The sequence below is a fragment of the Temnothorax curvispinosus genome, unplaced genomic scaffold, assembly GCF_003070985.1.
Source record: "Temnothorax curvispinosus isolate PA1 unplaced genomic scaffold, ASM307098v1 QBEX01006657.1, whole genome shotgun sequence".
Lineage (NCBI taxonomy): Eukaryota > Metazoa > Arthropoda > Insecta > Hymenoptera > Formicidae > Temnothorax > Temnothorax curvispinosus.
In genome coordinates, this window is record NW_020216437.1 from 522,186 (window position 1) to 541,324 (window position 19,139).

The following is a 19,139-nucleotide window of genomic DNA, read 5'->3' on the forward strand; positions in this document are numbered from 1 at the left end:
GATGTTTGATGACGGTACGTTCACGCTCGGGAAATCGCGCGCATGGATATATTGGCGAGCTCGATTCGCGCGTCCCGCTGCGATATGGCTGATACGAATAACGCCATTTCACGGAGAAGGGGGATCGATATCTGACATGGGTGGTAGAGTAATAAGTCCCTTCGTGAGAGAACGCGCGATGAAAGATGGAGGGATGACGAAGACTTTTACTGCCTGATCGCGAAACGTTCTGCGAGGAGACTAATTTATCGCTAACTCTCGCGCGGATCAGCGAGAATTGCAATGAAATTGCACGACGCGACGCGACGGCCCGCAAACTGCCATCAACCGCTGAATCTCCGTCCGTACTTTCGTCCAACCACGCGACTAATGCAAATTAATTAATTTGTCCGAATGAATTTTCCTCTCTTGCTCCACGCGTATAGTCGCCGACGACACGCCAACGTCCTCGACGGTGCCATTGCGCGTTCTCGATGGAACGTTATATAGAGCTACACGCGAGTTAATTGAGCATGTGATTATATAAATATTAGATCGCCGCGCGCGTACTGATGCATTTGCGGCGAAATCTTGTCGCTACAAAATGTCCAATCGAGAGAAAATATTTAATTCGGCTAGAGAGAATTTCGTCCGTCGCGGCTTTGAAATATCTATTTTGTAAAATGTCTCCGTGAGATAAATGCACAACATAATTGTTATTAATAAAAGCTAATGTGTACGATAGAAATCTGACGAGTACTTGAAAACTAGTACGCGGGACGAAGGAAGCTTAATTAAAATCAAGGTTCTCTCGTGACAAATATTTTATTAAAGGGTGAAGAGATTTAATCGCGATGTACAACAATTATTTTATCGATTTACAATAAAAGCCAATCGCAGGTGAAGATAATTAAATTATATTTGTTAAGAGCGCGTTATGTCAAGGGTACTCGTAAAAATCGAAATAGCGTTAATAATTTTTATTGGAGTTATATTTCAGTGTCGTTGTCGCGTTATATACTATTGCCAACGGAAACTCTTGTCAATACCACGTGATACAGCGACGGTCGACCGACAGTTTGTCCCGCGATCGTTTATCCGAAAGCGCCGATCGTATACCAGGCTCAAAATTTGATACTTTGCATCCGACTAACTGACTAGAGTATCGTATCGGGCGATTCTCTATTTTTCACGCTATCGAACGTCCACGCGCGATTTACATTCTTCGCAGTGGCCGAAATCGGTGATGTTGATTTCGTGCGGCGGCACGGTAAAATCGGGGCTTCTTCTCCTCTTCTATTCTCCGCATTATAAATGTTTCATGAGCGGGAGATTCTCGCGGGCGGTCTATGTGTAATGTCAGGTACGCCACAGGGAGACAGACCGATACAAACGACTACGAAAACCGGCGGCGCACAGTGGATATGAAATTTTATCGAACACGCATTCTCTGTACCGGGTAAACCCCGGCGAAGCTCGCCCGAGGAATTTCCGATTTTCCGCGAACAATGTGGAGCCGCAAAACAGATCGAGTTACGGCTTTAAATTTGATACGTGCACCTATGTATACGGGAGAGTTCTGCAAATGAAATTTGAATATTTAAAAACGATTGCGTTAAGGTAATTGGAATTAAATCATTCTACCATGATGATTCCAATATTGACGTCGCGATACGCTTCGACATCTTTCACGATGACGTTATGGCGTTAACATTATAATCATCACGATTAAATTATTGTCCACGAAGATTCTGAAACGCTCATTTAACACAATGTACTTTTTACGATGTCTATAAAAGTCAATTTGCAGTATTCGCAGTAATTTTCGCGTTATGAAAGGGATTAATTAATAGCTAGCATTACAAGAAAAATGAATATTTGCGTTAACAAATTTTAGTAATCATCCTTACGACAGTAAACCACTCGTATAAATCGCTTATTGCATAGAGACAGTATCCTAATAAAATAGAAGCACTGAAGCTCACCCGGATGAATAAGATACGTAGGCGACCTATTGCAGGACGAATCGCTTTCAACGACAACCTAATTGGCACTTGGAGCGCAAAGAGTCAAGGATTTATGTTTGCGGACGGTCGCAAAGATTCGACGTGTCGTAATTTCATCGCGTTAACGCTTGCGGGAACGCGCAAAGCGCAAATCCTAGAGTTCCTCGGCTCATCGGACACAAAGGGCTGTAAATGACGCTTCATCAGTTCTCATTGGGCGAAAATGTCAGTGATGGGTTAGAATGTTAGCAGAATGAGGGACAATAGCCGGCAAGCAATTTTAAAACGACGCGGTCGTGTAAAGACAAAAACGACTTTACTAATAAATTTTTTTTTCTCTCTCCTATATATGTATACCCGACCGCGACGCGGGGAAACTTGGACTATTCTTTACAAGCCACGAGAGCTCGAGGCGTTTTCCTTGCAACGTAGTTTATCGGTCGCCATTATCGGTACGACACAAGGTAGAGGCAAATATAATGCAGCGTGCTATGTAACATTCCGTAAATAGATCACGGATAATGCGAAAGAGTGATGCGTATGCCGCACACGTAAGCGCGCGGTGAGCGAACGTGTAACCGTTATAACTTGCAAACTTCACCGTCGCCGTCGCCGGTAAATATAAGCTTGCAACACGTGGAGCGCAATTAAGCTTATCGAATCTCAATCTTTCCGCCGTCGCGGCGTCGCGTCGCTGTGTCGCTCGAGCGTAAGAATCCACAACGTCAAACAATGGGCGATCTTTTATGGAAGTCACGTACCCGCCAAAAAATTATTACTTTATACGTAACGCCTAATTGTTATATCACGAGACATACGGCGTTCTCCCCTCGCTCGCGGGCACACGCGCGTAGAGACACCGTAAAAAAGAAGCGGCTATAACTCGGGGCTACACGTCATGCCGCTCTAATAAGATTATCCCCGGCTGCGTTAACGTTTGCCTACTTTTTGCGCACATATTTCTGCGATCGCCCACCTCTCACCTCTCCCTCCATCGATCGCCATCGATCCAACTTTGCTTTCCGTGAGAGGAAAGAACCATAGGGTGCATGATCAAACTTGCCAGCGGACCTTCGTGCGGTAGAAGTTTGAAATTCTTTTATAGACGTCACCGATCTCGTCTTTCACGTATGTCCAACTTTTGCCACCACTCATCTATATCTTTCTCCAATCGAATAAATCTACGACACTCCGTACCGGAGTGTGAAGTTATGAGGGAAAAGTCACTTTAAGATCTTATTCTGAAAATTTTATTATTTTTTTGAAATAAGAATCACTAAAAAGCTACATATATTTTCGATCTTTATTCTCACGAATAAAGATAGATTTTCTTTATAGAAATTTCTATTCTAATCTATATTAAAGAGCTTAATTTTTTATAATAATTAACGATGCATACTTATAATATAACATGATAAATGACGTTGAAAATATATTTAAGTTTTAAGAAGTCAATGAAAAATGATGAAATAGTCTTGGGCAATCATTTTCGCAGCAAATCAACTTACGCCAAGTCTACGAATATAAATGAAGTTTTCCTGTTAATTCGATGAAGATATGTGGCTGTGTGTTCGGATATCTCTGATGAGGGCTGAAAAGGGAAAGCTGGCTTTAAATCATTTCTGCCGACAAGCTATTCTGCAACGCCGGCACGGAACGAGAAAAAAAAAATTACTTTGGCAACTTCAATTTGCGGCAACACGTTGCTACGACGGTGAATGTAGATGGGGTGCGATGAGAGGGCGGATAGATGAAGTTAAGGCAAATGGATGAGAAGTTAAAAAATTGCGAAATGCAGACGTAGTTCCGAGTATGTCCCATCTGTCTTTGTTACTGTACTATGCAGAACGACAAAGGCGAGAAAAGAGTTATCCGATAACTTCAATTTGCTATAGAGCGTCCCATTCAAGGCTTCGACTTATTACACGGCTCGCGTGAACTTTATAAAGTCTGAACGCGAGCCCATCCCGTAGCTAGCTATCAATGCATGTGAATTGATCTTTGACTTCTTCGACATTTATTGAATTGACTGCACGCGGCTTGCTTTACAAATGGCAGTCACTCTTGTATTCGAAGTATTTCTGCGACAGACCAAGAATTTTTTTATTAAATTTTTATGCTGCTGTACATTGGGAGAATAAACTTATCATGTATTGACATGTTTTAAAAGAAAAATCGTATTAATATCGAACATGTGTACAATATATCTCATAAAATTGTTGTTATCTTATTGAAAAAAGATTATTATACAATTATTTAAAGAGAACTAAATGCAAATTATTCTATATATAGATGTAATAATCAAATAGCATAGTCAATTCGTCGAATATATGTCGCTTTTTTTAATTAAATCTTAGAGACATCCATTTATTTTGATTCACCCTATATGCAACGTGGCACTTTTTGCTCATTAGCGCAAATATCTTCATGCCGTAGCTATCCACACCGTTAATACCAAGATGAATTCCGTTGAGTGCCGCTTTTAAGAGGCGAATGAGGCAATGCGACGCTGGCTAAAGTCGTTCCTGGCTCGGCGTATCCCACGTATCAAGGGATTATTACCTATTTCGACCCACAGAACCGGCACTCAGCGAATTTTACCTGATGTGAAGGTGTAAAAGCCACATCAAAGGGGTGCACGACGAAAAAGTATGCCCCGTACAAAGAAGATAGCAACAATCAAAAGTCGATGCACATGGCGCGCTATTGCATTCAATTCTATTCATAAATATTTTGCAAAAATAAGAGTGCATGGATTTCTACACGTATTTAAGAATTTACATTTAAATAAAACACAAAATAGACAATGACGCGTTTTGTGAATGAATATTTACAAGCTCTTGATTACAAATTAAAATAAAAACTCGGATTGATACTGATTTAGCATAAATTACAAGGCTGATTTGCCTTTAATCGGCTTAACGTTCTTATAAGTATATTATTCAGAACCGTATCAAACGTGTTCTAACTTCTACCAAAAATCGTTATCTAAGTCGCTTTATCATTTAGAAAGTTCTAAATCCTATTCTGTACCCCTTTCGCTAAATCTCCAAATCCAACTACTTCTCTAACTCCAGTTATTTGTGCGAGAAAAAAGCGAATAAATCCATTTACCATTTCTTTACTAAAGATCCGAAGTTATCTACTACTTTTTTTCTTTCAAGCATCCAGGAACCACCTGCTGCTTTTCTGTGAGAAATCAAGAGTTAATCATTTCAGTTCTTATACGAGGAATTAATTGCTCTTGATCAAAATTGACAATATTAATAATATATTAACAAGATAAAAACATATTGATGATTATATTTTTATTACTCTTATGTTGTTTAAGAAATACGAAGTACTGCGGATTGTACTTTTATTTAAGAACATCATATACATTTACCTGTAAAAAATCATTTTTATATATATAGGAATAATTAAAACGGAAAATAATTTAAAATACATAACAAGAAACAACTTTATCCACTTTAACGCGGGAATTGCTTGTGTTAAGAATAAACTTTACATTTCTCATTTTCTCTTCTGTCAGTTCTATTGAAACTATATTGAAACTATATTGTAATTCTATCGACCATGTATTGAAGCTATTATTCTAGAAGCATTGTAAAAATATCATATTTCCGTTATATGAAAAGCAGATCGGAGGTCGATTTGTACATCACTATTCTCTGACCAGATAAAGCGAATCTGAAATGATTATACTGAACGTTTTATATTGCAAATATTTTTAATTTGGCTTCCAAAATTTTTAAAATAATAGAATAGTATTACAGAAGAAAAATTTCTTTAGAAAATGATTAATACTCTTTCTTTCTCTCTCTTTCTCAATTGTAATACTTTCTTAAAATCATGATAATTTTCTCTGCATTTTTATCTGCGATATGATTATTTTATTAAATAAATAAATAGAAATTTTATTGTATTTCAAAACAATGTATTAAATATAATCTAATATACATATAGAGGAGATAGGAATATATTATAAAGTAAATACGACCAATTTTTTCTCTCATAACTATAAATTATATTATATATTAGACTTGTTCGATTAAAAACAGATAATCGACGAAATATTACGATTTTGAGATACATCAGTGATATAATCTAAGATATATAACCCGAATATTTTTATCAATTCTTTAATATTAAAAAATGAAACATTTCCATTTACTATGAAATATCTTGTGTTACATTTGAATTTCTCTCGATTCGTCGCATTTATTGCAATGTTGTCGGCAGATCAGCGAAACAATTTCGCGAACGAATTGAATCCGATATGAATAGAGAGGGTGAAAGAGAGAAAGAGAGAAAAAGAAAGTAGTCACGCATGCAATTTTCGACTTATACACTTGTTTGAATGAATGGGATAATGTACGGGGGAGGCATATGGCATGCTCGATACGATATCACGTATACGCGATACACGGGAGGGATAAGGAAATAAGAAGGAAGGGTCTTTTCCCGTGTGAAGAGAGGAGGGGTCGCAATTTTCCGAGCGGAATCTTTCTACCAAGAAAAGCAGCAGGTAAAAAGAGATTTTGTCCTGCATTTTTCTACAGGCGGCGGATATTTCTCGGCGGCTGCGAGCGCACGTAGCGTCGCTCCGAGATTTCGCTTCATTGGATTCGTTATTATTCGTACGGCACGGCGGGTACGACGCGGACGAAACGAGAGACAGACAGACAGATAGATAGATGAGAGGACGGGTTCGCGGCCATGACGATATCAGCGATCTAATTTGCAAGACGTTTCAGTGCTGTATCTGCGGTACCTCATAAAGATAAATTGGCACCACCGTGGCACCGTGCCGCGTACGCGAACTTTTTCGAGCGTAATTGTTCTTTACGGTGACGACGAGACTCGTTTCGCAGAGTGCGTATCGAGGGAAAGAGATTTTTTTCTATCCGTAACGGAAGAGTTGATCGTTTTCGATAAACAAATTGCTTTAAATTGTGCGGAAAGTTAGGAAACGTCAGATTTTTCGCCATGACGCGTCGGCGACGGAGGGTAACGATGACGTAATTTCAGGATGAAGTCATTTTTGCAAAAAAGTCCCTCGTGTATTGCAAGCGTACGCGCGATAAGGCACAAAATGGAGATTATTATGGCATGACCGCGTATCTATCAAAGTAGGGCAAGGTGTACTTTTACATAAGTTGAGGCGCGCGAATACATTTCGCCGTGATGTGACATTATAACAATCGGATAATGCTCGCCGGTGTGATACGATGTAAAACTGCCATGTACTAGTTGCGAGATACGGACTATCGACTAATGACGTATATTTTGTTCCAAGTTTGAAACAATTTACATTAATCTTCTTCATACGACGACTTCAATGTCACTACATTTTGACATCTTACGTCTAACGTCTCATCACGTTTAAGTTTCTCTCTAAAAGAGAATACATCTAAAAATGTGCTTATTGAAAAAAAGAATTAAACGAAGGTCTGCTCGAGTCCTTGCCCACGATTGGGTGACGAATCGATAATACCTTCCGAAGAATAGTAAAAGCTCAATATGATAAAGATATTTGTCGATTCGCGATAATTTAACGTGATACTCGCTGATGCGTTTTTTTATTAATTGCCAGATTGACAGGTGAGATAATCACAAAATGCAAAAATCTATGCACGCGACTCGCACGTTACAGTATAGTAATTTATTGTATTAGTAATTTATTGGAAGGAATAATATGATTGTAATGTGAACTGACCGGAACGATACGTCATAATCCAAAAATACTCGGGTTGTTATTGATACCTACGTCATTAAAACGTTAAAATATATCGTCGGAATCAATATTCAGTTATTACCCGATATTTGCATTTCCTATTTTTGTTTTTATAAACTTTATTAACTTTATGAAAATATTATATTGCACATACAAACAAGCACGGCAGCAATAAATATCGTTGCTAAATAAATGACAGAAAATTAAACGCTTTGTTACGTTTGTGTCATAAAAAAGATTAAATCTGTTTTAATTAATAGGTATATTACATCTTTCGATATTAAATTTATATTTAATTATTTTAATTGCCTGATCTATATAATACGTGTTTATTATGTAGAGGGATTCTTCTCGCATATATCCTAAATTACATAAATAATTAATTTATCGCTGTCACTATTTTCATAATTATTATAATCTAATGCATAAACATGTTCCAATAATTGATGAAATGATACAACTGTTGATCGCGATAATAAAGAATAATAAAGAAGGTGCAAACAAGGGTTTGAAAGTGCCAAATTTTTGTCGTCTTATCGTCGACGTTATCGAACCTATAAAACACGGTTCGTGATCAGTAATACATTAAACGTGGCGAAAGTCGTTATTCATACCGGCTTTATATAAGCGATAGCACGGCGCTTCTTCCACTAATCGTTTTTCATCCGGTTTGTCTGGTCTCTCGGGTGTTATCTCCTTGCAGAAGTATTTTTAAGCGACTTATTACTACTTTAGAAAATGGTAAAACGGCACAGAGAGCGAAACGTTTACCGGCGGCGATAAGTGCAAATTATGCGTACAATATCCCGTATCGGTCCGATACAATTTGCGAAACGGGAAGTGGGGAATAATTAAACTTGGAAAAGCCGCGACTAGATTGGAAAATAATACATATGTGCTCGAATAATAATCTCCATTTATTTCAAAGGGAAATTACACAAATCATCTTTCCATGGAATTGTAATTATAATAAACATCAACAATTAATATCGTTATACTGATAAATGAGTATGATATGTTAGAATTACTCGTGCAATTATTTGCAACAATAACAATAAACGATCGCATAAGTGTGGTCTATGCGAGAGAAATATCGTTTATCACAGAAGCAAATGGGATAATTGTTTGCAATATCCATATTTACAATGCCATGACCATCCCCAAGTTATACAGTAGCCAGATGTTGCAGATCGCCTCTACTGGGCTAACTATCTAAACTTTCCTCAGCGTAGGGCTTTTCCTAACTCTACCTGAATGAGCGTTATAAATCGCGAAGAGTTTACTATCCCTTCTCCGATATATTGTCAACGGGAAAGTCGAACTTTGTGTTTTCGATAAAACGCGATACGCTGTGTCATGATACATTGTTATATCGAATATCCTAATAAATCTTGATACTGCGCGATTTTTTTTTATAGACATTGAAAGAATTTGATTTTATTACAAAGAAAGCTTTCTAATTTTATGAAACTGAAAGAATAGCTAAGTTTAAACAAGATATCGAATTTCAAATATTTTTATTGGATTGGTACAAATATTGTATTTATTGAAATATATTGCATTACGCTACATTCTTACCGTTCTCATGGTAATCAAAGTCAATATTCACGTCAGATTTGAATAGATCGGATATAGTTATTTTTATACTTTATACCTTATAAAGTGCGTTGTGAACGCATAAAATGAGATATATGCAAACGATGTGTTGTAAACATTTTAAAGTATTCCATGGAAAATACGTGCACTGACGGATGCCTCAATTTCCGAGATTGACGTAGCGTGTACGATTTTTGATAAATGGAGAACGCTAACGGCTATAGGCATTTCCTATCTGTCACACGGAATCTGAGTTGACGGTAGCTTTTAATAATCTGCAAAGCGGTCTTTCCTATAAGCCATTCGGAGAGAATGGCTGTTGCCTTGCTGCTTGTACCGACAGGCTACTGCAAATCATCTACGTGCGTGCATAGATGAAGAACAATGTAATACTGTAAAACATTGATATTACAGTAAATAATTTATTAAAACAAATATGATTTTAATGTAGAATTGTAGAATACACCCAAAATTTCATCGAAATTTGTTGTATTCGAGACTGTTTCGATGAAATTTTGTGTGTGATAGAACGTTACAACAGTAATGTAACCTTTCTATTATAAGAACTTTTTTACTGCAATAATTATTTTATTTTGTCGCGGCGCCAATAAATGTACATACCAGAGTTTGTTAATATTAGAATATTTTCAGGCCACGTGTTACGTAGCAGAGGTTTTAATTAGCTAGTGAAACCTTCAAAATGCAATTTAAAAATTTATGCGCGCACAGAGAGGAATTTATATAAATTCTTTAAATATAACACGCGACATATTATATAAAATTTTCAATATTGCGACATTTATGCTTTTCTTTATCGTGCGTGAAATATAAAATACAAGTTAAAGAATTGCGACAGGTAACACCGTATTCGTCATATTTCTGCCGATCAATGGTGACTTTACAATATGAGAATATGTTATGCACATCTGTGTGTGTGTGTGTGTAACAATCTCCAAATCTTATCACCGGAAAGTATCTGTCTCTGTCACCTAACGACAGGTCAATAAACTATCTATATTGGTTACTTTTAAAGGAAATAAAAATGATCCGCTGCAAACTTGGGATAAAAGATAAAGCTTCCTCGGGCTGTCGCGTTCGTAGCGGGATGTTCTACCGAGAGATCCAGTAGAATACAAATGAAATTGTTATCTACGTAGGTATACGAGAGAGCTACGAAGACACGTTAGATTAACACACTTCAACGTGCGTCCTTCGTTCCCTTTAATAAATGACATTAGAATTTACAATAAGAGGATAAAAATACAATGCGGGAGAATTGTGCTGAAAAATAATTTTAAAAATCTACGATTATTAAAACACGTGACCGCAAAATTAATGGTTCGAGTTAAGACGGGTGTTGTTTTGACGTAAAAATAAGTCGCTATTAGAGAACCGATTAATCATGTAGGATATTTGTAACGCGCGTGAAAGATAAGCTGCAAGAAGTTTATTTTGATAAATGTCTCTTGATGAACAGTTACAAAAAGGAGATAAGATGCGTAATGTATATAATGTCAATCGAATCGTGGTAAATGTAATATATTTATTTATTTAAAAATTGTATCTACCTATTAGAGAATTAATTTTTTTTTTTATAAATCTTAACAGTAAATCTATTAAAGTTAATAATACTCGCTCTTTTGTCACAAATAAGGTAAACGAACGTTGCAATTGCACAATTCAAATAATTCTTCCATTGAGCAAATTACATTTATGTTACAAACAGAAATCCTGTACGTCATTTTGAGATGCAAAATTAATGGCTCCAGCGAATTGACCCATAAATTTGCTTCGACATACGTCGCGCCCCGACGATCTCGCTAAAAAGTGCAGTCCTGCGAAACGCGACACAATTTTGCCGGTGTACATTGTCGAGGATGTAAGTTTCTTTCGTTTCGCCTAGTAGCGATATCTAAACCGAGCCAGTCCGGTTTCGCGTCGGTCGCTTCAACGAGAATATGGAACGACACAATCGTCGTAATCTACACCTCGAAAGAATCTCGTTTAGATGAAAGATGCAATGAACTCAGTCTATATCGGCAATAAGTCTTTGCCGGAAGGTCGATAATAAATTGTCTATGATGGCCAATGTGGCATCACGTTGCAGGTGACATCGACCCACATGTTACCGGCAAATCGATTTTCCGAAAGCACTGCCTTGTCAAATTGCGCGAACGACACACCGGTGCATTTAACTCTCTCGCATATGATCGATGAATACATTCGGACGCGTCGCTTAAACGCGACCGAAACCATGATGCCGAAAATCCACGGGGCTTTCGATCAGTCCGTCGAAACTGTACGCGGCACGATAATAGAGATTTAAAAAAAAAGTAGATTATTTCATCCCAAAGTGACGTTAATTAAAATGTGCGTCAACGTCCGTCCATTCGCATGGATTTTATTTCAGAAATTCAAACGTTCGTTCAATGGTAATGTACATATGTCGTAATAATAAGGTAGCGATGAGGTGACACAACGGTGGTTTTTATTGATTTCTAATATTACGTGCATTGAGAATCTTATAAATTTTTTTAACGATATTTCTTATTTAAATATACATTTTATTCTGTATAAAACTTTATTTCTTACACAAAACATACAACAAAATTATTTTAATTATTATTTATGGAAGTACAATATATTTTATTTATCGACTCAATAAACAGCACTTTCCGAGATATTATGTATTTCATTATAGATTTTTATAGATTTATGTATATTTTATGATAAATTTTTATATCTTATAATCTGATAAAAAATCGGGTAGTGTCCCAGTTAACAAATGCGATGCGTCGACGTTAAAACTACGGCCACTGAAAAAAATATCGCACGCGGAATTATATCCGGTTTACAGAAATTCTAAAATCTGTCAATTGCGTGTTGTGTGAATGCATCGGTCGCGACGGATAATGTACAGCTGGGCATGCAACTGTGTGTTGCAACATACTGACGAGTGCATACGCGTGTATGTTACAAATGCATTGTTATATTTTTTTCCGTATGACACAATTTCATCCAAATTCCAAAACCGAGCCACATGCATCGCGGTGCTCTGTTCTCAGTCGCACCTTTTATAAATCTAGATTAGGCTTTATTAGTTTTCAAAGGCGAATTTCTATATCCTTCTCAAACAGAGACAGAGACCGCCAGCTGACACCTGGTGTTATATCATCCTGCCGTGGCATTGCCCTCGAAGAAAGAAAACAAAAGGGGGCGAACGCTAAACTCAGTTCTCTCCTTAATCCCATTGCGCGTTCGTCGGTCGACGCTCCTCACTGACGTTTCTCTCGGCGAAAGCAATCGGAAACGTGTCATTAAAATGACATGACCCGCGCCGAAGATATGGTCGAGGGGAGAGAGGTATCCTCTCGGAAGAGGAGCAGCCGGGAACAAGACTTTTAAGTCCTCCGGGGGAGACGGGGGAGGCGCGCACAAGAGGGAGAGAACAGTGTAACAACTTAGGGGAAAGTTATTCCGCCGGTGCCGGAGAACCTCTAATGAACTTCGAACTTTAATGACGGAGGCTGCTAAAATCCCCATCTCGCTTCCGTTACAGACGCGATCTGCTGTGTCTAGGTGCGAACGTAAGAATTGATGTGTCGTTTTAAGACCGCACGTAATTTAAGGCACTTTTTTTAAACGGGATGTTACAGTACTTTGAATTGCCTGTAAGTAATTTTCTTAACTAAAAGAAGAGACTCGTGTTTAACATTTTTAAAATAAATTTTCCGACGTGAATTAATTAACCGCGTGAAAGAACAAACAGATTAAGAAGTATGCGAAAAGAAACGATGATGTAAAAAAAACTATTAAAAAAATTAATTACATATTTGACTTTTTTTAAGGTTGGAGATAAAAAATTTTCATAATATAAAAAATGCGATAACAGTGTGATAACATTTACATCGTACTTAATGTATTTTAGGAAACTTATAAGACATGTTATCATAGAATTCGGTTTTTACTTTTTAAAGTTTTCAATAATATTTTTGAGTGTAAATGAAATTAGTGTTGCCGATATACCGTTAACAGCATCAGTATAGTGACGTCAGTGGCGGCGCGGCGGTCTTCTGCAAAACAAACGACCATGGCCCGATTACACCGCTAGAGTCCATTTCGAGTTTCATTTTACATCAAAACGGCTTTACATGCGCGCGCTCATGATCCACTCTTAACTCAAAATTGACAAAAAAACCGCGTTAAATCTCTACTGGGGGAAAAAACCGTCCAATTGTTGCACCGCGGTTGCGCGCGAGCGGCGTGATTAGTTTTATCAATTAACGATCTTGGTGCGCAATCTCGCCGGGTTTTTTTCCGTGAATTTTACAAGCCGCATCCATAACGAGATATACACGCTATACTCGACTGCGACAAAAATGACGAGATCGCAAGCGAGAAATTATCGCCCATAATTCGCATCGCGCGTTGTGCTAATTCAAATTTTTCCTATACGCTAATTAAAATTCCTCGTAACTGGCAGCACACTCTCTCACATTACTCACGTACAGTTTTTCATTACACGGTCAGAGATTATTACGTACTTAATTTTTACAAGCTATCAAATAAACTTTACAAATTATATACTGTGCCCGGGATCTAATTAGACCTGTACAATAAATGTACAAGAAAGAAAAAAAGACGTGCAGCAAAATGATTTATAAATATTTCTCACATTTCGACAAAATCATGGTTTTAATAGACATTATTTATATTTCTTACATTATTACATTATTTATTCAACTAAAATTTAATAATTTTTAATTTAATAAGTTTATATGTAGGAATATTTCACTGTTTATTATTGTGCAATATTTATTCTATTTTTCTTTCCACATTTAATTACGTTAAAATTGTATTACGTTAAAAATCACACATTTATGAGAAAGCTGTCTGATATAGATTGAGAGCTGCCTGGTTTTTTTAATTCTGATACGTCCCACCTGTCTCGCTGCGTGCCCGCGAGCGAATTGAAGCGAATTGAACAATGCACGCCTATGGGAAAATACATCCGCGTAGAAACATGAAAATGTGATCGATGCAAAATGAGATCACGTGATAAAGTTTTACGCGGAGCTCAAAAGATTTTTGTGCGACACGCTGGAAAATCTAACTGCGAATTCGCATCAGAAGTCGGAAGAGTACGTTAAGGTATATCTCCGGTATATGTCCTGGGTGGCATTCGCGTGTCGTCGTTGTTGTCGTTATCGTCGCTGTGTGCTTTTCCGCTTGTATTTTTTGCCACTTTTATTGGCGGAAGTGTCGGGCGCGCGCAAAATTCATCGCCATATGATTTGTGGAGGAGACATATAAAGGCAGTATGGCAATCTTAAATATATAAGGGGATATGGATGCCGCACTGTGCACTGTAGGTGCGTGGTATATTCTCTCACGTTTAGAATCCCGACTGCGTCTAGTCGAGGAAGCACGTTAATATTCTAACAAATGGATTAAGTGGCACATTTGCATAATACAGCGGTACGTTTTATACGTTCTCCTTGGAATAAAATCAGTTTTATTCTGCAGGCAATAAAAGAATTATGATCGGTTGATAGAAGCTCTTGGATGAGTATTTTTTAAATTCACTTTTAAATGCACAATGTCGCTTAAAAATAGGTTTATTTTTAGTTCTGATGTGCTATCCGCATCTATAATTCAATGTTAAAAGATAATAATTATTTCTCATTATTTGAACGTTTTACAATGCATAAAGCTGTTGGTATCTTTAAAAAATTTAAATAACGCGTTTTCAAACATAAATTAATAATTAGTTATCTCTTTCTTTCTTTTTCTCATGAAAATAATATTACATTACATTACATTTTCTCCTTTGAGGCAAGAAACTTCTGAAAACGTAGAAACGTAGAAACTCTTTTTAAATCTTCGCAAAGATATCGCGAATTTATTAATACATTCTTTATCCACTGCGGGCACGTATAATTCGTATTTTTAAAATTAATTTACGCCAAGATATATATTGCCGCATAAATATGAAGGGTGCCTTCGTGCTGGATTTATTTATTTTAATATTAATGAAAAGTTTGCAATCGTCGTTTATTGAAATACGGCGTGAGCTTTGCGTAGGAACCGATATTCACGAGAGACGGATGTCTCGTAATTATCGGTTAAAAATTATCGGTTAAACGTTCGCCAAATTAAATAGCAGCTCAACGTATTATAATGCACCGTCGACGTAGCGATTAATAACAGAGAATTGTAAGTAATGGCGACGGCCCATCTCCGAAGCTACGGTTGATAAAGTTTCGCTGTATTCTTCGCCGGTGTGCCGTCCGGAAGGACGGAGCTCTTCCCGAGATTAAAAATCTCACACTACTTGAAGCGGTAGTATATACTTTACATCGCTTTACACGAAATAGAGGACGCAGCACGAGCGGCGTCTCTCCAGCGTCAGAGAAAACATCTCTCCCGTCGCTACTCTGTGACGCGTTCCCTATTCGGTTATATTCAATTGGATCGGGTCGGTGTTGTCACACAGATCGTTTGAGTGTGACCCGAGGGTTTCGAGGATCCCAGGTTAGAATGTACAAGTAGGTGAAACGAGACAGGTGAAGTGCCTTTTCTGTTTAGAAATGCTGGATTTGTAAACTGAAAAAAGGATATTATTCGATCTGTACGGCAGTGAAATATAAATTCGCGTTACTGAATGTGAAAAAATAATTAATTCATGAGTGTCTCTCACGTGCAGTTCCTCTTAAAAGATTTATAGTCTAGGATGAAAGTCGAAGAGCATAATAATGTGGGACATGAGAATATTATTTATAGAAGGATAGGCACAGGAGTATGGGCAAGCGAAATGTGATGTAACGGAAATATGAAAAAGAGTAAGCTTTATTTAGCTTTATTAAATAACATTAATTTAAAACAGCGTTTTTTTTAAAGTTTATATGTAAATTTTTATAAATTATGATAGCAACAGAATTAAAGAAAGAGGTATAGAGAGAGATAGAAAGACAGTAAAGAATACTTAGGCTAATAGTATTTTATAACGCAAGAAGCTCGAATTATCCTGTTAAGAAATAGAAATGAAATCGGGATACGAAAGATTCAATTTACAGCCGGAACGCCTCACTTTGTACAATCGCCTGTATCCGGTAAATGATCGAAACGGATGGAAAAAGACCTCAACTTCTCTCGCTAATTAAGTTACGAGATGCGCTTCTCGGTCCAGCCGACGGTCCCTTTACCCTTCTGCGCCCGAAACCGGAAACGAGCTGTTGCCGATTATTTCCGTGAAGCGAAATGTAGGGCAAAGCCTCGATAATTAACGCACGAATTGGTTACATCGATTTCCGAAATAAACATCAATCAACAGCGAGTATTAACTTATTAGGATTAAGATAAAGATTACATCACGATGTCGTTGCGGTGACTCGTTGACGCGCGTGATAATGACACAATGTCCGGCTTTGTATTTTCAACAGGAGTTAAAGTGCTCCTCGGTGACCCTTGTAGAAAGAAAATTAATGATGACGCGCGCGGATAAAGATAAAATATTCCTCTCTGTCTGTCTCGTACGTAACATCGCCGTCCAGGTGCTCCTATAATTTTAGATTGCTCGGTTTAGTCTGCAAACGCTGTGCGACTGCTTCCGACGACCGTGAGTGCAAATTCAATCGTCACGTACGACGGAGATCGTCGCGGTAAAATTTCCGGAAAAATTCCGGTGCTTCCGTCCGACCTCGTTCCCTCGTGAAAACCGACTGCCCCTGCAAATGCAAAAAGCCGTCGCGTCTGAATTATTCCACACCTTATGCAAAGCGATTTAAGGTCGGAAAAAGGTGCAAAGGTCTGGTTAAAAATAGCCACATCGTAGCAACGAAGACCGGATATACGGTGAGATTATTCATGCCTTGTCATCATGGTTCTTATAAACGACAAGTCAAAAGATAACTGATAAATTGTGAACGATCGAATAATTTTTTTTTCTTACGAGAAAGATTATTTTCGTATAACACGAAACGGAGATTTTTTTCTTCAATATAAGACAGATAATCTGCAAAGCAGTCTTTGAGTTGTTAAAGAGGATTGATCCAATTATTTCTCTCCCGGGAATCTGGCCGGTTAAAATTTAAATTAGTCGTACCACTCGCGCGATCCGCGAATTGCTCGATTTCTCTTTTTAAAGGAAGCACTTAGGGTCGATCGATCGGCTGTAAAAGCAGATGGGTAATCGCGAGTTACTTTCAACTACTTTTCTGTAACAGCGGACTTCTCGAATACGTGTATTCAACAAGTTCCGTATTTCTCGCTACAGTAACAACAGCAGCGTCAATGTAGCGCTATAGCCGGGGTTACAACGTTACGTGGATTAGCGAGAGATTTATACCCAGTCAGATTAATACCAAAAGCTGCCCGGAACGGATAAGCTTTGCACCTCTACGTCACGGCAGATACTTCAACCGAGATACATTTGTACCGCGTTGCATGCGGAAAAACTGGATTTCAAAGCGTGAAAAAGGTTCAGGCAGTTTATTTTCCGCGTCCCCAAAAATTTGCTGCGCGCTTTTCGCAGCGCGTGTCAAAAATGTTTTCGACGTTGACGTCGTCCGTGTCTATCATTTATTACAGGCTGTAATAGCGTTATACGTATGTAAAAGTCAAACCGCGTTCCATTATCTTTTTATAACGATATATACAAGTGTATAATGAAAGAAATATATACATATATCAGACATACATTATAATAGTTACACTTACACATTTTATACGTCGTGCCCAAAAAAATAACATTTTTCATAACTGATGCAAATCTTGTAATTTGTTTAATACATTCAAGAATACGTATCGCTGTAAATTTTTCCTGCGCATGCAAAGTTAATAAAGAACAGCGTTGAAATATGGGCGTAAAGTTTTAGATTTAACGAGATCGCGCACCGGTTATCATGGCTTATCTCTTTGACTTTGCTCTTACTTATTAACCGCACGCAGAATCCTCTGCCGCAGTGATGCAGGGAGGCAGAACGTGGCGGCGGGATCGGTAGAAAGTCAAATATAATATCAATCTAGTGTGAACGATTCGATCGTTAATCTGCCTAGACGATATTGACTATCGTATCCAGCTTCGCGCGAATACCGCCGCACCGCGTGGAAAAGATACGTGCGACCCTTATACATAAGCGAGCAGCTGCGAGATAATATATATTGACATTAGAAGATACTGGGCCACTTCTACGACGTTAGAATATTGAATTTCACGGGGATTGAGAGATCGTGTAGCCGCAGTTGCTCTAATCGAACTTTCGCGCAGCGCGATTTAAGGGCGAGGATGATCGCATAATTTTCTATTCGCCATCAGCGGAACAACACGGGAAAGCATTCGCGGTAGACCGTCGGAATAATTCTAAAAATATATAGCAGTTGTGTATGGCATTTCATTGTTTGCCAAAGTGTATTGAATCGGGTTATTTGCGTAAACCGGATTTAAGCCGATCGCTGTTTGCGATGGTGAAATCCATTCCGCGCTGCAATTAATTCTGCATTGAAATATCAAGACTGCGACGTGTATTAAAACATAAATGGAGGTAATAGCGGTATAAGGAGTAGAAAAAATTATAAAAATCATGAATTATGTAATAATTACGTCAAATTATCATATTTAAAAAAGAGTTTAATAAAAAATATCTGTATTTTGGATTGCCATAATATTGTTCAGCATTTAATGCCACGAAATATGGAACGAACAGTTTTATTTTTTTTTGTAACTGCACACGCCGGATAAGCTACATGTGACAATTGACAATTTGATCAATTTCTCTTCCGCATCACTAATAAAATTCGTCAGTTCCCATCAGCGCACAGCG

General features: G+C 37.8%; 1 protein-coding gene across 5 annotated transcripts in view; it reads right to left on the reverse strand.

Moving 5' to 3' along the window:
• LOC112456144 (5-hydroxytryptamine receptor 2A-like) overlaps nt 1-19,139 on the reverse strand; it is a 103,369-nt gene that overhangs the window by 78,049 nt on the left and 6,181 nt on the right. The window lies entirely within an intron of this gene.